The sequence below is a fragment of the Thalassophryne amazonica genome, chromosome 6 (assembly GCF_902500255.1).
Source record: "Thalassophryne amazonica chromosome 6, fThaAma1.1, whole genome shotgun sequence".
NCBI lineage: Eukaryota > Metazoa > Chordata > Actinopteri > Batrachoidiformes > Batrachoididae > Thalassophryne > Thalassophryne amazonica.
Window position 1 is genome coordinate 84,842,318 of NC_047108.1, and position 22,285 is coordinate 84,864,602.

The 22,285-nt window shown below is 39.2% G+C and overlaps 1 protein-coding gene and 1 long non-coding RNA gene across 6 annotated transcripts in view; one reads left to right on the forward strand and one right to left on the reverse strand.

Moving 5' to 3' along the window:
• The window catches only part of LOC117512537 (metabotropic glutamate receptor 7-like), a 343,778-nt gene that overhangs the window by 91,810 nt on the left and 229,683 nt on the right, over window positions 1-22,285 (forward strand). The window lies entirely within an intron of this gene.
• On the reverse strand, window positions 20,008-21,238 carry LOC117512540. The gene is made up of 3 exons (XR_004561323.1): window positions 21,196-21,238; window positions 20,418-20,495; window positions 20,008-20,253 (listed from the first exon to the last, which is right to left on the reverse strand). It is a non-coding gene; the product is annotated as an uncharacterized LOC117512540 (long non-coding RNA).

Here is a 22,285-nt window from a genome sequence, read left to right on the forward strand (position 1 = left end):
CAGCAGAATTTTGCGTCTGAGTCCAAAAGTAAAGTTCTCACCTTTGTGAACATTCTCTGTGTAATTGGTTGCCTGCAAAGGTGCTAGAGTTACATCACAGCATCACTCAGTTTGAAATCCTCTGAGATTTTCAAGTTAAAAGATGCTGCCGCACAGGAGGAAAAAAAGATTCACGGACACGGAGCCTTTAAGGTACAAGGAGCTGCTGCAGAGGGGTTAAAAAGCCGCATGCGGATCCAGGGCCTAGTTGATGGTTTGAGGTTTTGCTTTGGAATTCTGAGGTAGCCCTTCGTCTTCATTATTACACTCACTTTGGCCAATGGGTAGTGTTTGAGGTCCTGCTGGATCCTTGGCTACTAGGGTTGGGTACCAATCTCTGTACCTTTGAGAGTGCTGACTGAATTACATCAGTATTACAGAGTACCAATTCACACTAAAGCTGTCATTTCCACATTTAGGTACCAGAGCACATCTGTGTTCAAGGAGGAAAGAGAGCAAGGCCTGTTAATTTTTCTACTGTTCCGTTAGTACCTTTGGTACCGAGGACATGGTGCTTCAACAGTTTATGTTGAATTTCAAACATGGAAAAATAGCTGCTGTTGCAGCAGAAAATAACTTTCAGCCCAACATCTATACATTGTTTGAAGCTTGGATTGTCCTGGCCCCATTGTGTCATGAACCTGTGTTTCATACCACCTTGCTGACACAAACAGTGGAGTGAGGGACAGCCAGTCACAACATAATATTATGAAAGCTGACCAAAGAAAAAGTCACAGAGCAGTGTTTGATAGATTCTTTGTTTCTTCATGCTGGGTTTTCTTTATTATATTTATTAGGCCTTGGATTTTGTTGATCTTTGATTTTGGTATTTTACTTTGGTCACAATAGGTTGGGTTCATCTTTTTGTTGGGTCCTGTTCACTTTGCATTTTTATAACTGCATGCTCTTGTCTGGTGGCCCATTATTGGGCCGACCTTGCTGGAAATTATAAATCTCTCACTAACTTCCAGATCTGTTCATAAATGTTTAAAGTCTGCAGTGATTAAACCATTACTTAAATCCAATCTCGACCCTACTGTATTGAAAAATTATAGTCCGATATCAAATCTATCATTTTGTTCTAAAATCCTGGAAAAAGTGGTTTCGTGACAGCTCGTGGACTACCTCACTGAGAATAATCTTTTTGAGCCATTGCAGTCTGCTTTTAGAAAATATCACTCCACAGAGACAGCACTTACTAAAGTTGCAAATGACCTTTTGCAAGCAATGGACTCAGATACCACTACAGTCTTGGTGCTGTTGGATCTTAGTGCTGTGTTTGATACCGTGGATCATCATATTTTACTTGATAGGCTGGAGAATCATTTTGGGATTATTGGAACTGCCCTTGCATGGTTGACGTCATACCTGCCCGGTCTCTTCTTACTGTGTGTTGTGCAATGGCACTTCGTCTGATCTTAGGGACATGAAGCTTGGGGTTCCGCAGGGATCTGTTTTAGGCTCCCTGCTTTTTTCCCTTTATGTAGCACCCCTTGGGAATATACTGCGGCATTTTGGGATTGCCTTCCATTGCTATGCTGATGACACCCAATTGTACATGCCAATAACTGCTGGTAATCTCATTCAAATAAAATCTGTGGAAGATTGCCTTGCATCAGTGAGAAGTTGGATGTCTAGTAACTTCCTACTTTTCGTCCCATCCTGTCTATGGCTGATGCTGAGACTTTGATTCATGCATTTGTCTCTTCTAGATTGGACTATTGTTATGCTCTCTTTTCTCATTTACCGCAGTCCAGTATTAGGGGTCTTCAACTGGTTCAAAATCCTGCTGCCAGACTTTTGACACAAAGCAGGAAGTTTGACCACATTACACCCATTTTGGCTTCCCTACACTGGCTTCCAGTCACTGCAAGATCAGATTTTAAGGTACTGCTATTAGTTCATAAAATTGTTCATGGACTTGCACCTCCCTATCTGGCTGACCTGGTAAGCCCCTATGTACCAGCTCGGGCCCTGCATTTGCAGGGTGCAGGACGTTTATGTGTTTCCAGGGTGAATAAAAAGTCTGCCGGTCACAGAGCTTTCTCCTACTGTGCCCCAGCTCTGTGGAATGATCTCCCGGCACATATACGACAGTTGGATACTGTGGAGACTTTTAACTCACGTTTAAAGACGCATTTGTTTTCCTTGTTTTATCATTAGTTTTATTGTGTTATGTGTTTTTATTTTTGTGTTCTTTTATGGTTTTGTCTTTTTATTGTGTTTTTAAAATTTTAATTCATTGTCTCTGTTTTATTATGCTGTGTGAAGCACCTTGAGGTGATCTCATCGCGAACTGGCACTATATAAATTAATGCATTTGAATTTGAATCACATTAAATTGTTCCATCTACTGTAGGTTATATGTGTTTGTATTCTGTCAATTTCATTGAATTCAGTCTATTTATATTGCTCCAAATCACAATATAAGTTGCCCCAAGGTGCTTCACAAGGGAAAACTCTAACTTTACCCACCCGCCTGAGAAGACACATAGGCAACAGTGGCAAGGAAATACTCGCTTGGGTGTTTTATGAGGAAGAAACCTCAAGCAGACCAGATTTAGGCAGGTGACCACCTACTTTGGCCATATCAACCATAACAAAAATCAAATATCTGCATTTGCAAGCAATTTTTTTTTTCCAATTCTCAAGATGGTTTTTAATGCAACTACCTGTTGAATGGATGCAGATGATTTGTACATTTCTAAATGCTTTCTGCTTTTATTGGTGTTGTCTTAATTTGGAAGTGTTGTGGCCCCTCTCGTCCATCATAGTCTGACTTACTTCTTCTGCTTCTAATAATACTGCAATATTCTTATTCACACCAGATTTAGATAAACATCTCACATGCAGTTAGAGTGCTCATTTCCAGAACAGAAGGCTCCTGGTTGAAGGCCACCCCCTGCACATTCTCCATGTAATGTGGAGTTGTGTCAAAAAGTGTGTCTGGTGTAAAAATTGTGCCAAATCACCTTGGATCTGCCATGCTGACAGATTAAAAAAAGGTGCAAGGTGAAGGAACCTACTCGTTCAACAGCCACTGTGTATTTGCTTTTTAATGCATATGTCAGCCTTAAGGTGAGTTACAAGGCAGAGCAAGTATGTTTGTATTCAGCTGTTGTTTTCTATTTCACATAATAGCACGCAGATATATCCAGATTTCACTATTGGCGTGTCAATATTTCATATTTCTCAGTGGAAAAAAATTAAGTTATCGAGCATGCTATTAGAACAACCGAAGAGCAAATAAAGCCCGTCCTTGCAATGCACTTTGCAGTCAGGAAAAATCAATATGGTTATCTGTAAGGTGAGACTGTGTGGATATAAAGGAACACATTTGATAACACTTAGTCAGAAAGCTGCAGGCAATGTTTTATTCTAGCTGCGAGTTGAGTTTCTGTCACACCTGGAGAGAGCAGACAGCGCAGCCAGGGTGATCATGGCTCTTCTGCTGAACCGCATTGTTCTCTACAGGGCATTGCTTCGTGCAAAGGTCCAGAGGCGCTCGCTAAATTTACGACTCAAAGAGGTGCTGGAGCTTTTACAAAACAATTCTCAAGACCGAGGGCAGATACGCTCAGTTTGGTAGACTACGAGACTGAGTTTGTGACATGTTTTTGTCACAAGCGAGGGTACGACTTTACACCGCAAAGCTTATTCAGTCGAACCATCAGTAGAACTCACAGTAGGTGTGTGTTTGCCAGATGGAAAAATGGAGGTTGGTCAGATTTCCTTTGTGAGTTATCACACACTTTCTACCCACGCTTTGGCTCTGCTGCGTGGCGCTCCTGGTCAGATATCTGCCTTGTGAGTCATAAGCCTGTGGAGAAACATGCAGGTTGTCTTAAAATACACTCTGCAGCCATGAGGCCTTGCACACAGCAACCAAGCTGCTCAGGGGACGCTCATGGACCAGGCAGGAGAGATTTGAAAGAAGAAAAAACCTCCACTGTGAAAGAGAGTAGTGGGTAGGAGGAAAAAAGACTGTGGAAGGTTGAGATAAGGGAATATTAAAAGCTTGACTTTCTATTGTGTGGCATAACATTCTAACAAGGTATTATTTAGGGTAGGAGAAAGCAGCAAAAATGCACATTCAGTCCATTTAACATTATGTATTTGGCTTAAAATAGGGCAGCTGCTGTCAGTTATTCAGCAGTGAGCACAGTTCAGCTAATTAACAAAGCCAACGTTTTCATTAGAGGATTAGCATTTCAGCTAATTTTGAAGCCCATTAGCAGACCAATTAGCTTCCACTAAATTCAGTTGTTAAATTCAGACTTTAAGTCAGCGGACATTTTTTTTTCCTAAAAAGGCTTAACAGTCAAATACACTTGTAAACCCTAAAATCATTTATTCCTGTTGAAGCGTATACACTAAAACAAAAAGTGAAACTAATATTGCATGAAGGCAACAAGCAATACTTCAAAAAGATGGAGGAGCAGGATGCCAAGCCACAGTAAATTTATTCATTAGATTATTAAAAAATATATTTTCCATGTGTACACTGCAAAAACATAAAATTGATATTTGTGTAATTTTTTCATTGGAATTTGTAATTACACATTGAATTGAATTACACTGAATTTATATATTACAAACCACAAAATCCAAACAAAAAACAACACAAAACAAACAAACAAACAAAAAATTACAGGAAAGAAAGAACAAGAAAACAATGGACATGGTGCCAAAAAGGTGTAGGCAGAAGCAACGCTTATCAATGCCTACACCCACCCGTACAGTCAAATCAACCCAAGCTATGTGCAGTTCATACACGTTCATTTACAACAAAGTCTGAACAGTAGCAGCTCATAACTACAGCTGAGGGAAGTGAGTATTTCACAACAGCTCTTATTTCGTTCTAGTTACATATTCAATAGTAAGAATTCAAATGAAGCAGATTCATCATACAACACAAACTCAACATTGTCCATCAGATGGCGAACACCATTTCTTTGTGTAAATATTTAAAATGGTTATTACGTAATTTCTCCACTGTGAGATCAATAAAGTATATGTAGCCCACCTTTACCCAAGGTACTAGGTAAGGGCTCCCCGAGCTCTTATATTTAGTATTAGTAGACTAATGAAGATTAACTACTTTATTTAACTTACTGTCTCTTTAGTCTCATGTGCCCTTTAAGCACAGTATTACACTTAATTCACCCCTCAACACACAGTGGTCAAATCAAATCACAGCCACACACACACTCAGACTTCTACAAAATGACCAAACCATAATTAAGCTTCAACTTATTTACTGAACATATAACAGAAAAAATACAGAGCTCACAAAACACATTTTATCCCAAATTTTGCACTATATACTCTATGTGAGTGGCCCACTCACCAACCACACACTCACACCAGCCAGCTTATTCAGTTACCAAAAGCTTATAGTTGCAGGCCTGAGTGATGCTTGGAAGTGGCGAAGCCCAGAACTTAACGGCCGCCTCACTCTCTGAGCAAAACCAAAATAAAGAGGTACCTGGTTTAGTAGTTCAACAGGTATGGACTCTTGTCCAAGTTCAGGTGAAGAGGAAGAAACCAAACCATGTCTTAAGATGGTGATGCTGCCACCCGTCTGCTGGTTCAGGCTTAAACTCCAGTGAGTGATCTCCAGGAAAGGATATCTTCCATTGGCACACTTTTAGTATTTCACAAACGACTGAACAGGTAGTCTCTGTAACCAGCTGAGTTAGCTGAACTAGCTCTCATCCAATGCATTTACTTAGCCAGCAAATGCTAAATGTCCATATGCTAAACCACTTTAAAATGATACAGACACCTTACTGCAGGACAAACTCCGAGTTGAAAAGTCCTCAGGTAGTCCAAAAAGCATTAACCAGAGTCCATTACCAACCACTGAGTCAACAATCAGGAAAACTTAATTACTCCAAGAGCGGCGCACATGTTAACTTCAAAATGCATTTTTTTCTCTGGCGGTACATCAAAAGCATCTCCCTCCTGGCTTTTTTCACTCACGTCAAGCTACTACCACAACCGACTGACAGCGGTGGTATACAGACACAGCACTTCCTTTCGCTCTTCACAATAAAACAAAAATAAGATACATCAAAAGCATTTTATTCTTTACTCGTTTTTAACTATGCCGAGGTAGTTTTAACAGTTCTCATTCCTTTAAAACATACATGAAATACCCATATTTATGTAATATACTTAACAATTAAAACTTTTTAACCCTCTTTAACTAACATATCTCATGAACTTTGTCAATACATTTGTCCGGGTTACATATATCTAATCTAATCTAATCTATTTGGACATCATTTGAGTTTCTCAGGTATCTTATTCCATTTTTTTGGGCCACAAATACAGACACAGAAGCATTTCCTGGTTGTCCTATCGCCAGCAATTTTAAAATGATACAAACCCCTTAAATTATATATTCCTTCTCTTTGCATAAAATATTCTTGGATTCTAAATGGTAATTGCTTATTTTTTACTTTATACATCAATTGAACAGTCTTAAACGAAATCATGTCAGAGTTTTAAAATCTTTGATTTAATGAACAATGGATTGGTATGGGGCAGCACGGTGGCTTAGTGGTTAGCACTGCTGCCTCACAGCGAGAAGGTCGTGGGTTCAATTCCCGTGGCCTTTCTGTGTGGAGTTTGCATGTTCTCCCGGTGTTTGCGTGGGTTTCCTCCGGGTGCTCCAATTTCCTCCCATATCCAAAGACATGCGGGTTAGGTAGATTGGAATCTTTAAAATTATCAGTAGGTGTGTGTGTGGGTGTGTCTGTGTTTGTTTGTCTATCTGTGGCCCTGCGACAGACTAGCGTCCTGTCCTGGGTGTACCCCCGCCTCGCGCTCTATGACTGCTGGGATAGGCTCCAGCCCCCCGTGACCCTTAATTGGACTAAGCGGTAGAAGATGGATGGATGGATTGGTATGATCCCGATACCCTGCATTGTGAATTATTCTTAATGCCCTTTTTTGAAGGACGAATAATGTTTGCACTGTAGTTTTATAGTTGTTGCCCCATACTTCAGCACAGTACGTCAAGTAAGATGCAATCAATGTGCAATACAGAGTATGTAGTGATTTACCATCAAGAATGTGCTTTGCCCTGTTTAATACTGCAATACTTTTTGATACTTTCTTTTGAATATGTTGAACATGAGCTTTCCAGTTAATTCTATCATCGATGATCACACCTAACAACTTGCTCTCTTTGACACATACTATGTTTATCCCCTGTATGTTTAACTGTATTTGTTCATCTTTTTTATGATTTCCAAATATTATTTTAGTTTTAGACCAATTTAATAACAGTTTATTCATATCAAACCAACTCTCCAACTTTATCATTTCAGATCCCAAATCAACTAATAATTGTTGCAAATTATCTCCTGAACAAAATAGGTTTGTGTCATCTGCAAAGAGAACTGCTTTAAACACATCTGAAACTTCACATAAATCATTGATATACAAAATTAATAATTTTGGTGCCAACACAGAACCCAGAGGAACCCCACAAATCATGTCCAGATATGAAGAACAGCAGTCCCCAAGCTAACAAACTGTTTTCAGTTTTGTAAATAGCTTTTTATTCAACTCAGAGCCACTCTTCTGATCTCATAAAGCTCCATTTCTCTCTCATCAACTGGGCCAAGAAACATTGTATATGGGTTTCTGTCAATTAATTGATGATTTACCCATGGGCTGTGTGGAATGTTAGCTGCCAAATCTGGCCCAACTTTAGCAAAAAAATTATTGAAAATGTTCAGAACATGGTTCATGTTGTATTCATCCTTGTTATTATAAGTAACGTATTTTGGGTAGTTCTTTGCCTTTGGTTTATTTACTATAATACTATTCAGTATTTTCCATGTTTCCTTTATGTTATTTTTATTATTGTTTAGTATTTTTGCAAAGTATGATTTTTTGCAGTTCTGCATAATGGCTGTCAATTTATTTTTATAGTCCTTATTTAATGTCAGTCTCTCTTGATTTATTTATAATAAACTCTCTATATAGCATATTTGTCTTCTTGCAAGCCTTTTGCAGCCCTTTTGTTATCCATGGACAATCCTTATATTTATTATTTACACTGTATTGTATAATTGAACAGTTTTTGTTTTATATATCAAGGAATATATTTTCAAATTTGGCATATACTAAATTAGCATCATGCTCTGCGTAAATAGAATTCCAATCCTGCAGACCTAAAGCATTGTTAAGGCAGTAATAGCTTCTTCAGTTTGCAGTCATGTATGATATTGCATTTTCTCATCACATTTTTTATTTAATTTTACATCAATTACTATAAAAATTGGTAGCTGGTCACTAATATTTAACTAATAATTGATCAATAATCCACTTGATGTTTTGGTGTCAATATCATTAGTAAATATATTATCAATGAGAGCAGGTGACTGAGAAGTTAGTCTTGACAGCCTAGTAATTTTTGTATATAAATTTAAGCTGTACATGGTACTGATGAAATCCTCTGCCACTTTATGTTTATATGGATTTAAGAGATCAATATTTATATCACTACAGACAAATACACACTTATCACCCATCTGTGAAAAAAATGCTTCTCTATCCAGTTTTGAAATTCTTCAATTTTAGAGCCCGGAGCTCTCTATATATGCAGCAAATAATTATATTTTTACCTTTTTCCATACCTATTTCAGTTGTAATACATTCCAAAAAATTATCCACGGCCATTGTCATTTGATCTTTAATTTTGTATTTAAGCCTTTTATCAACATAAAATGCCACTCCACCTCCTTTTATTTCTGTTCCGATGATTGAATTTGTATGCCTCCAATTCATAGTTTGTATAGTCAGCTTCTGCAAGCCAAGTTTCCGTTACAGCAATTATACTGAAAGTTTGGCCAAATTGTTTTAATCTTTTATACTCCCAAAATTCAGGTACAAACTCCTACTGTTAAAGTGAATTATTGATAAATTCCAAATCATTTGTAATACAGTTGTTGTATTGTTCTTCCATATAATACTGACAGTTACTATTTATAAAAGAATAAATGATTGTCCAGGTCTATTTCATATTCCACATCTAGTATATGATGCTCGGTGTACTATAAAGGCTGTAATTCCAGTGCAGACGTAAGTTCAAAAGAATCAGCTGTCATCATAAAATGAAAAAAATAAAATAAAATTCACAAACCAACAATACGATTCATATAAGTTTCACTACATAGTGTAAACACATAGATGCTATGGAAATCATTTCCCAAATTTGATTATACCCATGCTCCTTTACCACACAAACCAAACCATTACTAAGCCAATGAACAGTAAGGCCTGCTTCACACGGCAGGATCATTTTGACCGATATTCGACCCGATCTTCCCCTTCCGACAATCTTAAGGACGCCTCGACAATCGTGATGACGCTAAAGATAATCTTATCAGATATTCTTGCCGTGTGTGGTGTGTTAAGAGCACTCTGATCTGCTCGGAAGGACGTCAGGAGCGCTCCGATCCCAAATCGGGGATATTCAACATGTTGGATTTTTTTTGGCCCAATATTGCAGCTCGTGTTGTGTCCTCCGACCGAAACAAGCTCATAGCCTGCTGAATGTGACGTGCAGCCAATCAGAAAGGGAGGTGACGGATGTATGGGGTGGAAAATAAAATCAAAACAGCTGTTCTGACTTCCCAGAAAGTTTGGTGGTTGCTCTGTCTCCACTCCTTTAAAGAATGCCTTTTCTTTTTCTTTTTGTATTGTTTTTTCCCCTCTGTTTTAAATAGTCCACAAAGTATCTCAGTTTGTTTACTCTAAAGTCACGTTTAATCTCGAGAGATTTTGTGAGATTTCCTGTCTGACCTGAGAGTGTTGGTGTGTGAAATCTGTTCATGTGTGGTGTTGTTGTCCTTGACGTGTGGCTGAACACCACACACTGTACGACCAAACCTGTTAGAGCTATGATTTTTTTTATCTTCACCTGTGTGGTCTCTCAGGTTTTGGAAACCTAAAGATAATTTTAAAATCCTGTCGTGTGAACCAGGCTTACGCCAATGAACAAATACCCATCACTTAAACATTTCCAAGTCCAAAGGTTCTCTTACTACTATAATTTTAGCTTCTTCCTGTGATCCATTTAACTTAATCATCACTTTACAATTTCTCGTCTAAGTCGCCTGTATTTTGTTATTTCTGGAGGATTCTAGCTTCTCTTGCTATATCAGTATTTTTCTTTGTCAGGTGTTCAATAACGTACACATCACAACCTCTCAACTTCTTGGTCTACCGCAACAAATCATTCTTAATTTTTCTGTTTGGAAATCTAATAATGATGGCTGGTTTGGCCTTGTTGTCCTTCTTTGGGAATGAATGCCAGTCTGCAATGTCACTGTTATTAATGTGAATGTGCTTTGAAGAAAAATGATAATCTGCTGCTCCAGGGAATATGTTTCTTCTGTGTTTCCTCCATAGTAGTAGTCCTACTAGCTACTACCCTGGCATATGATTTATGTCTACTGTTCAGTCCTGTTACAATAACATTGTCCATTCTAGAGTACTGCTCCAACTTGTCTACTCGTTATTCTAAAAATCTAATTTTGTTGTCTTTTTCTTGCATCAGTAACCCCAGTAATTCATTCTGTTATTTTAACCACTCCACTCAGTTCTTCCGACAAGAAATTCAGTGATTGTTTTATCTCCTCTTGTTCTTCTCCACTTATTACCTTTTTAGGTGGCATCATAAACAAAATTATGCAGCCTCAGCGGGCTAGGTCACCTCGCTGCTGCTGAGGCCTGGTAATAAGGCGATGGTAGGCCTTTGATTGTCTTCAACAAAGCTTGGCTGCGCTCCTCCAGCGGTCCGCGACAAGCCTCGAGCTTGACTGGACTCCTTCACGGGGTCCGCTTTAGTCAGGTAATGCGAAACATTAAACAACTAAGTGCTTTGTGCAACGATTAATGTCAAAGGATGAGTCGACTAAGTGAGTTTAGTCCACTAAACAAGATTAGACTGCTTTATGAAACTGGACCCTGGTGATTTCCAGTGGTGGGCACAGTTCTGCTAATCTGCTAACCGCTAATTATCGAAGCTAATGTTTTCATTATCAGATTATCTTTTCAGATCACTTTGAAACCATCAGCGGACTAATTATCTTCCGATAAATTTTAGTCCAATAAATTTTAGACTGCTAACATATTTTTGCAGCTGTGGTGTACAAAGTTGAACAATTACAAACATTTATGAAGTCTAAAACCAGTTGAGTACCTACCTGTTAATTGTTTTGTAGTAGATGTGCAGTTCTAGCCTCTGCAAACAGAGAAGAGCTGGTTCTAGAAGAAACCATTCTATCCTCTGCAAGCAAAGGCAAACTGGCCACAGAAAAGAAAAAAACTCATTTCTTTTGACTCCATACTGAGACGCTGGCAATATCACCCAAGTCATCCAGAGGCATACAGTTTTAACTTATGGTTAAAATTGTAACCAAACTAATTTCGGACAAGTTATTTAAATTAACGTCACATCTGAAGTTTTAGAAAGTGAAAATATTAGATATGTGTTTTAGTTTTAAAGTAATCCACTAATTTTGAAGGTTTTAGTGTGGACATGCTGTGTCCAGGTGCATTATGGGTAATCTCAGTACATTTACGACTGAAGAAATGCATTTGAGATGCTCTGATCAGGCTCCATACGGACAGCAGCATTAAACTCTTTGTATATTGTGCCTAAACCTCTCGTGAATATATTCTCTGGGTTTATAGGCGTTGTTATTGTTTGTTTTATGTAAAAATGCCAAAAGAAGCCCAGGTTGCTTCTCCATTATTTTCAATTGGAATCATTGTAATCAATTCCTGTTTGCTCTTTAGAGTCCTGCTTATGTCAAACACTGTCATCTTTGTTCCAGAGTAATATATATATAAGATGTCTAAAATTCAGTTTGCATTTATTAAATTCCACGCATCTTAAACGTAGCAGACACAGATTATCTGGAATTTTGTTTTGGCAAGTTTTCATGGTCTCTGCTGCCATCTACTGGCTAGTAGTGTTCATGGCAGTATGATTGTCTGGACGCCAGTACATGGCAGTGTTCTATTTATTTTGACCCCGGTTATATCAGGCGTATTATTACATTATTACGTATTACATATTATATATGTCAAATCACAACTTGACTTTTTGCAAATGGATTTTTTTTTTTTTACAAATAAAAAAAGGCATATTTTATTAAACATCAACACACTCAGCTCACATTATCGTGTTGGTTTTTACATAGAATGAATGAGTCAACCAATCATTGTTAGCCGAGGCTCATTTACCCATAATCGCTTTGGCATCTGTCTGTGTTTGTTACAAAACTTCAGAATTAGTGCATTATTTAAAATTAAAAGATATGTGTTATATTTTAACTTTGTATAAATGACAGAAGTGACATTAATGGAGTTATTCTATCCGTATTAATGTTATTTATAAATCAAAACCATAAGTCAGCACTGCTTTATTTTCCAAGACCTCCACCTGACAGTGACACTGCTATTGAGTAGAGTTGAGCTTTGCATCTCCTCTCAACTGCTTCACTGCTGGAAGCTATGTAGTAAACAGGAGCTTCCAGCAGTGGGCAGGACGCTCAAAGACAGAAGTGCTGACTCATTGGTTCTGCGGTCGCCTTTAATGCTACCAGAAGCGATTGTGGTGTTAGAACTCAAAATCAGCTTCTTAGTAGTTGTAAGTACCGGAGACAATACTGAAAGTTATCGATTATCGGTTAGCTGTAGCTTCCGATAAATGTTTGGGTGGTTTATCAGTTTAGCTTTATAAAAGATAACTTTTCAGTTAGCTGATTATCTGTCATCGAAGCTAACTTTATGGTTAGCTGTGCCCACCACTGGTGATTTTACTGATTAACTGATTCCAACTGCTCAAAGATATGTTACGTTGAAATATTAAGTTCTTAAATTAAGGATTATTGGAAAACCTTGTTTTGAGTCATATCTGAGACAAAATAATTTTTTTTCTACTCATAAAGTTTTTAAGCTGTTATATTGTCTGGAAAAGATGTAATACTTCCTAATAATAGCAAACTAAAGTTTTCTAAGTTTAAAATTTCAAGACCATTATTTCAAAAATCTTAAGTGAACTTTCACTTATTCCATTCAGTGATTTGTTTTCTTTTTTACCTAAAAAACAAAGTGTTTAAGTTATGACAAATAAACCTCCATGTTTTTATGCGTCACCATATGAAAATTCCAGCTCTTTATATTTGTTTTTCTACGTTTTACAGCCCCCCCAAAAAACAACCAATCAACCAAACAAGCAAAAAGTAAATTTGCATAATAAAAGTTTGTGGTTAACTGTAGCATTTGCAAAATGTTTTTGCCAAATACTGGTTTACCGTTACCACGGTTATCATTTCCATTTGCAGATTAGCAGTTATCGATGCTAACTTTTACTTTAGCTGTGCACTCCACTGCAGTTATTGTCACACTTGAGTATTTGAAGCCCATTTTCACTTTCATCGATATACATCCCAGAAAATCTTCATGTCTTGGAACTTGGAGAAACTTAGCAGGCATGAAAAATGTAAAAATAAATTTGCAAAAAATGTGTGTGTTGCAGTGCAGTGTTACACTAGCTTTAAATGTCCATATATACCTGTCAATAATCAAAAATGGACAAACATGTCCATTTCCACTGTTTGCTCTAAAGCTTGTCATGGAAAAACATGTGGACGGACCCCCCCCCCCCCCCCCCCCCCCACACACACACACACATGCATTTTCTATGACTAAATAAAAATTAAAAAGTGGTATAAGGTTGACAGGACCATTCTTTTAGCTTTGAGCATTTAGTGGCATGTGAACCTTCCATGGAAAGATGCAGCCTCTGGCAGGCAGAGATACAGACCTTATGGGACTTCCTCTGGCATCTCGGATTGGCTGTGAATCAAACAACATGTACAATAGGGACTGAAACAAGAGGTGACACTTTGTAATTTCAGGAACTGGTACAATAAAGTTTCTGTAACAATCCATCAATTATAGAAATGTGACAAAAACAGCCCAGCTTCATGTTTTTTTCATGCGCCCGTCACAAAATGATTCACATTTTCATGATGCATTTTCTTTTCCTTTTCCTTTTTCTAACCCTAAACCTACCACTTCCCCTAACCATAACCTAATCCTATCCTTTCCCTTCCTTTAACCCTAACCATAACCCCCACAGGCCCCTCTGCATCACACCGCATTTCGTCCTCCTCTCACAAAATGAATTTGTGCTCCTGTCACGAAAATGTGGCGTGACGGTATCACGAACCATAGATTAATTTACTTTTCATGATGCCATCACGAAATGGTGTCAGACTGAGTTGGACAAAAAAGCAGAGTTGGACCTATCAGTGCATCCATGGATCCCAGACAGCTAAATTAATAGAAATCACATAATAGTCAGTCAAATGAACAGGTTAAATCAGTTGGTATTTTTTTGGTAACTAATTGTGTATCACCAATGACGTAGATGCTGGTCTTTTGCCCTTTTTTTTTTTTTTTTAAATGTACATTATTTTTTATGTGTCCAGTGTCATGTTTGGCCCTGATCGGGGTTTTGGTTTTATTTTGTCTCCTTTCTTTTATCCATCGTCTGCCTCAGCTTTGATTTATTAGTTGTTTTTTTTTTTAATCACTTCTTTATTCTCTGTTCTGTTTTGCTTTGTCACTTTGTTTCTTTGTTACTTTTATACTTTAGCCATTGTTCAGTTGTGGTCTGGTTTTGTTCAGCAGGTTTGTGTTTTCATTATTGATCATTAGTTTATCCCTTGTTTATTTAGGTCCTCTCATTTATCATCTGCTTATTTTTGCTGTTGTCATTTCTGTTATTCTCGGTAGTGCTTTAATGTCAGGTTTTGTTTATAACTTAGTCTCTGTTTTACATGTAGTTTATATCTTAGTCTGTTCCAGTTTAGTTTTGTCTTAGTGTTTATTTTCCTATTATTCTCTGATCAGTGCTCACATAGTTTATCTTCTATGTTTATTATCTTTTGGTTTGCTTTTCTGTTCTAATATTCACGCCTAGTTCATTCTTGTTCATAGGTGTATTGCATTCAGTCTTCGGGTTTTGAATCATGTGTTCCCACTCCACATCACTGTCTGTCTCTCACTTTGTTTCTGTCTGCTTTGTGTTTTCATTCACTCACGCTCTTGTCACCTGTTCACGCATCTTTGTGTCTTACATCACTACATTTTGTGCACTCCCTTCCTCACTATCTTGCCCCATGTATAATCGTCATCCTCCAGCCACGCCCCCTTTCTAGATTGTTCTTCACGTGCACCTTGTTAACTCCTGGCTTATTTAAACACCTCCCAGCCATCACCCCTGCCAGTTTGTTGTCATTTGTACACATTCCAGCCTCCTGTCTTCAGTCCTGTTTTTGCCTAGCTGTGTACCATATCTTGGTCTATTCTCCTCGACCACGCCTCTTGCCTCATCTCTGATGTCTGTGATTACTCTGATGCCTCTGAACCCTGCTCATCCATGACTGCGTTTTTGTCTGACCCCGATTGTACCTCTGCTTCCCTGACTGACCACCTGTGTACCGTACCAGAGCCTGGAATAAAGACCATGATTTCTCTCACATCTAAGCATAGTCTGGGAGTCTGCTTTGTGGGTCCAGCTGCTTCGGGTGCTTGGCACCTGCGCACCCTGACATCTACAGGCTAAAAAGATACAACCCCAATTCCAATGAAGTTGGGACTTTGTGTAAAATGTAAATAAAAACAGAATACAATGATTTGCAAATCCTCTTCAACCTATATTCAATTGAATACACCACAAAGACAAGATATTTAATGTTCAAACTGTTAGGCTGTATTGTTTTTGTGCAAATATTTGCTCATTTTGAAATGGATGCCTGCAACATGTTTCAAAAAAGCTGGGACAGTGGTATGTTTACCACTGTGTTACATCACCTTTCCTTCTAACAACACTCTCAATAAGCTTTTAGAAACTGAGGACACTAATTGTTGAAGCTTTGTACGACTTCAGTTGTTCAACAGTCCGGGGTCTCAGTTGTCATATTTTGCGCTTCATAATGCTCCATACATTTTCAATGGGTGACAGGTCTGGACTGCAGGCAGGCCAGTCTAGTACCCGTACTCTTTTGCTACGATGCCACGCTGTGGTAACACATGCAGAATGTGGCTTGGCATTGTCTTGTTGAAATAAGCATGGACGTCCCTGAAAAAAGATGTTGCTTGGGTGGCAGCATGTGCTGCTCCAAACTCTGGATGTACCTTTTAGCATTGATGGTGCCATCAAAGATGTGCAGGTTGCCCATGCCATGGGCACTAACACACCCCCATACCATCACAGATGCTGGCTTTTGAACTTTGTGCTGGTAACAGTCTGGATGTTTTTTCCTCTTTGTCCGGAGGACACGACGTCCATGATTTCCAAAAACAATTTGAAATGTGGACTCATTAGACCACAGCACACTTTTTCACTTTGCGTCAGTCCATTTCAAATGAGCTTGGGCCCAGAGAAGGCGGCAGCAGTTCTGGATGTTGTTGATGTATGGCTTTCGCTTTGCATGACAGAGTTTTAACTTGCACTTGTAGATGTAGCGACGAACTGTGTTAACTGACAATGGTTTTCTGGTGTTCCTGAGCCCACGCGGTAAGATCCTTTACACAATGATGTCAGTTTTTAATGCAGTGCTGCCCGAGGGATCGAAGGTCAGAAGCATTCAATGCTGGTTTTCGGCCTTGCCGCTTAAGTGTAGAAAGTTCTCCAGATTTTCTGAAGCTTCTGTTTATATTATGGACTGTAGATGATGGAATTCCTAAATTCCTTGCATTTGAACATTGAAAAACATTGTTCTTAAACTGTTGGACTATTTTTTCATGCAGTTGTTCAAAAAGTGGTGATCCTTGCCCCATGTTTGCTTTTGAACAGCTGAGCCTTTTGAGGATGCTCCTTTTATACCCAATCATGACACTCACCTGTTTCCATTTAACCTGTTCATGTGTGGAATGTTCCAAACAGGTGTTCTTTGTGCATTCATCAACTTTCCCAGTCTTTTGTTGCCCCTGTCCCAGCTTTGTTTAAACTTATTGCAGGCATCCATTGCAAAATGAGCAAATATTTGCACAAAAACAAAACAGTCTGTCAGTTGGAACATTAAATATCTTGTCTTTGTGGTGTATTCAATTGAATATAGGTTGAAGAAGATTTCCAAATCATTGTATTCTCTTTTTATTTACATTTTACACAACATCCCAACTTCATTGGAATTGGGGTTGTACAATGCTTTTGCTAACTTTCTATTGAACTGAATAATTGTGTAGAACTCATTAGTAGTACTGCCCTACTTACATTTTTCATCACCCATCACTGCATCAGACTTACTCATAAGTCAGAAAAGGTAATAGCTTTTATTTTTTAAAATTATACTCAGCATGTATATTGTTAGCAGTTTATGGACTTTCTGATCTTTAATATTTCATTTTTTCCTTCATTTTCAGGATATAAATAATATTACGCACACATTTCTTTCTTTGCTAATATTGTCAATACACTGCTGTGTGAATGAAATAACTCCTCCAATAGTCAATCAATCAATTTATATAGCGCCAAATCACAACAAACAGTTGCCCCAAGGCGCTTTATATTGTAAGGCAAGGCCATACAATAATTACGTAAAAACCCCAACGGTCAAAACGACCCCCTGTGAGCAAGGCAAATGTTCTGCCTCGAGGATGATTTGGATTACTATAGCTCCTCCAAGACTCCTTCCAGCCCTTGAGATCAACGATGCAGGTTCCTTTGTAGACAAAGATGTTGGAACGATGGAGAAATGGGAGGCTGATTTTGATAAGTAGGGAAAGGAAAAGGTGAAAGCATGGAGGAGAAGGAATAAAAATGGGAAGAAAATGGGAAAACAATGTATTAAAAACGATAGGGCAGAGTTTCTTGTCTTGAAACTGTCAGTTTGAAGACTTCTGCAGGCAAAAGGTGTTGTGCTGATCATCTGTGTGGGAGTATCTGCATGCAGATAAATGACAGGGATGAAGGGTGAGACACATGGATATGAGACTTTAGTCGGGCTGAGACATGCAGAGGGGCGGACAACAAGCAAGACAGGCTGAAAGTCACAGGTTGTGCGAGGGCACAATGATGAAACACAGCCTTCACCAAAGGAGATTCTGATGGAGACACACAGATGGGCAGGAAGAGAGGGGGAGACAGTGACAGAGAGAGGGAAGGAAATCTGTCTGTGTTCTCCTCCTCCTCTCCTCAGTGCCTGTTCCACTGTGCTGGCAATGCCGTGCTCTGGTGATGAGAGATTACCTAAGCCTAGCCTGAGGTTGTGTGTGGACACAGTCATCACCTCTGCCCTGCTGGAAAATAGCTCTGCTGTGTGAACTCCAAACATGTTTCACTGATCCACCCATGGCATCAAGCACAGGAGGCTTGATTCTGTAGGAAAAGAACAAAAGCCAAAAATGGTTCAATAGCTTAAGAGACCAGAAAAGCTGATGAGGAAAGGAAAAATGGCTACAGCATGGTTTTGTACATACTCTCACGAGAGCCACTAGCTTAGCTTATGGCAGTGGACACTCTTGTTTTGGCCGAACTACTGTACAGTTTTTGTATACTCTGTGATAGTGCGCGTCCATGCTCAACATGCTTGATGAATTCCTGTGCAAAAAGTAGTTCCCAAACAATGCTGTATTTGCGATGAGGTAACAAAAACATAAGGAGTATATTTGGAACAAGAACTTGTGTATCTCATGTGTTTTTACACCTAAATGATGGTAAGTCAATACTCACACTCATCCAGCAGTATCTTCTCATGTCGGTAAATTCAGTGCTGGGTCAGCCGAAAGTAGTCTGGTGAGCTATCCCACAATGCCAAAATAGCAGAGACGTCACTCCAACGAGAGCGGCATACTGAGCAGGGTGGGTTTTGTATTATGTCATTGACTTATGAGATCACAATGATGAATTTATAAGTACAAATATGAGATATTACTTCAAATTTGTGTAAATCACAAATCTGTGTGGTCTGTTCCCTGTCCTTTCGTGATGGGTCGATGAGGCGTCATGAAACGTTTCAACACATTGCCAAACTGTATTGATGCTGTGTCGATACTGTGTCACTGAATACTGACATCTGCTGGACCCTAAAAATCCCTACAGGCACCCAAGTTGACACTCTCATCTGATGCTGATTTCATGGCCTAGTATATACAATAATATAATCTAAGTCATTGTATTCCATTTTGTATGATTTCATATCTTAATTTAAATTAAAATCTTAAATAATAATAATAATAATACAATAACATGCTTTTGGAGGGCGGTATGCATTTTCAGAGGCCCGACGTCCACGCCCAGTTGTCCAAAATGACAGATATTCGCCCGAGTTAGACAAGGGCGAATATCTGTCATTGCGGGCAACTCAGAAAATGCATACCACACAACAACAGCATGTTATTTGCATTATTATCACTTTTTACTGAGATACACAACACGTAACGTGTACATAAAAAGTTGGCTCACTTAACTTTTGTCATGTCGGCTGGCGCGCGCTGCTCTCCAAATTCGGCAGTGCATCCTCAACAAGCTGGCTGCTCTGGCTGCTGTTCATTGTCATACTATCATGAGAAAATCATCCGGAATATCCATATTGGGACCAACACACACCTCTTGCTTTTTTTTTTCCCTCTGCGGACAGTTCTTGGGCTGCGCGCTATGACATCATTTGTTTATGCACAGCGGGCAGGTATGGCCAGGTAGCGTCGTCGTAAATCTACGCTACCGGCCCAGCAATGCCTCGGTAAAGTCATAATAATAATAATAAATAATGTGAATGTGTCATAACGAAAATCTAAGTGAACGTGTTGTGAATGAGGATGCTTGTGGACTGGGATTTTATTATTTTTCAAATTTTTATTCAAAAAAAGAAGTTGCAGACGTTGTTCCAACGTCTTAAACTTACTGTCTGTTACGCTTGTTTGATGCAACTTCTCCAGCTTTAGAAAACACCCGCTCACAGGGCACCGATGAGGCTGGAGTGCAGGGAAATTGTAATGACACCTGGTTTGGATATACTGTCTTGTGGTTGTCCCAGTATCTCAGAGGATCCTGGGACCTGGCAATATTGGCCTCTGCCAGGTACCTCTGCACCTCCTGGATGGCATCAGCTGTGGCACTTTTGGTCTGCCTGCCCACTTCGATCTCGAGATGTTACCAAAGGTCATCTAAAAACAACAATGTGGCATTTCAGTACATGATTTTCAAACAACAAACAAATAATGCTGAATAAAAAGCCTGACAACTGCAAATTCTCATTAATGTAGTGACAGGTAAGAGCCAAGTAGACCTCCATGTTCACAGATGTCCACATGTCAGCTGTTATACTCACTGCCACAGCTTGCTGTACTTCCTTTTTCACTCGTTCCCATTCCTCCTCATACTTCTTGGCCACCATTTGTTTGATGATCTGAAAATTACACCAAGTTAAACCAAAACCAAATGAATATATTTAAATTAAAAGTTAAATAAGTCGAATATATCAACTACAGTGCTACTTTAGATAATAAGCGAAGTGCGCATCGCATCTGCGCATGCGTGGGTCAGACAGGGGCAAAAGTTACAGCTACCACACTCACACTGCTCCCATTGAATTTCGTATACAGTAGCATTAGCGGACTGTAAAAGACAAGGCTTACAGGGATTGTTTCAAAGGCTTTAAGCCTTAAGCGACACATACAATAATGACAGGGGCGCATTGTGCTGTTTTCAAATGCTCGAACAGAATTTATAGGCTTGAAAGTTGGCTGAAAACACATGATTGCAAACCTCCGCCAAGTCCAAACAAAGACGGAAAGAAGAAGAAATGTGGTCGTAAACCTCCGTTCATTCTACACAATTTCGTCACAGAAAAGAAAGATCCAGACGGACATAAAAGACGGACTAAAACTGTAAGTTTCTTGCAGATTTATTTTGTCAATATCCTGAAACCGTGCCGCCGTTTTCGTGCATCGGTGTATGACTGTAATGTCGCGCCATGAATGACGTGGCGCGTAATATTGTAAAATTGACATGTTCTATAAACAAACTGCATGCATTCACATATCATTGTATGTCTGTCAACTTATCAAAACAAACGTGACACCAAAGAGGTTATATGTGAGACTCACTGTCATTGTCGTCATTATGAAGCCGGCGGAGTTGCGATTTCTCATCCCTGCTTAGCAAATATTCTGCAATATCCACAGTTTCAGTCTCTGGACTTGGTCTAACCATCCGTCAGTTGCCTTCAAGGGGTCAGAAATTTGTTCTTCTCCAACTATCAACAAGCACGGGTCATTTTCGACAGCAGCGCGCTCTTCCTCCTTTGTCGGCACTAACGGTACTTTCTGTACAGATGCAGCACACGCAAGCACAACCAGCTCTTCTTTCCATTTCTGTCCACTGCCGTACGTAGTCCTGGTTGTAACAGTCAATCCACGGAGCTTACAAAAATGCTTTAAATCATCAACTTTCCAGCGGTTGAAATGATCCAAATCACAGCACTCTTCGCTGCTTTCTGCCGGCATAGCTTGTGGGCTGGTAGCTGAAAACTTTAGCCTGCCCATAATGCACTGCGCGGCCTGAGATGCGCACTTCGCTTATTTCCACACAAACCTTTCTGGTTGGCAAAACATAGGGCTGAAGGACCAGAACCAGTTCCCTGAACCCTTCACTCTCCACAATGCTGAGGGGCTGGCAGTCCTTCAGGTTGAAACTCGCAGAGCCTCATCCAGCATCTGCTTCTTGGAAGCTTGATGGTTTAAAAATGAGGTAAAGAATAAATTAATAGGAATGAACTATCAGTAAACTGTGAGTAAATTGTAGAATGTCTGTATACCTGAGTTCATCCTGGGTGTATCTGGGACTTCATTCTCATGCCTGGCCGTATAATGTCTCAGCATTGAGGAGGTGCTCTTGTTTAGATAGGAAAGTTCTACTGAACAAATGCAACATTTAACCTGGAGAAAATAATATGAATAGCAAATTAAGAGTCACTTTGAAATTAATATGAATTCAGCTAGATCAAGTGGAAACTCTGAGAGGAGCTGGATGAAACAACAAGGAAATTCAAACATACCTTATTTTCCGATATGACATCAAAATGATCCCACAGGGTGGAAACTTTCCTCTTTGTTTGCTGCTGCTCCATGACTTATGGTGAATTTGATGATACACCGCAAAAGATCCGAGACTTTTGGCAGATGCATCCTGTTGACA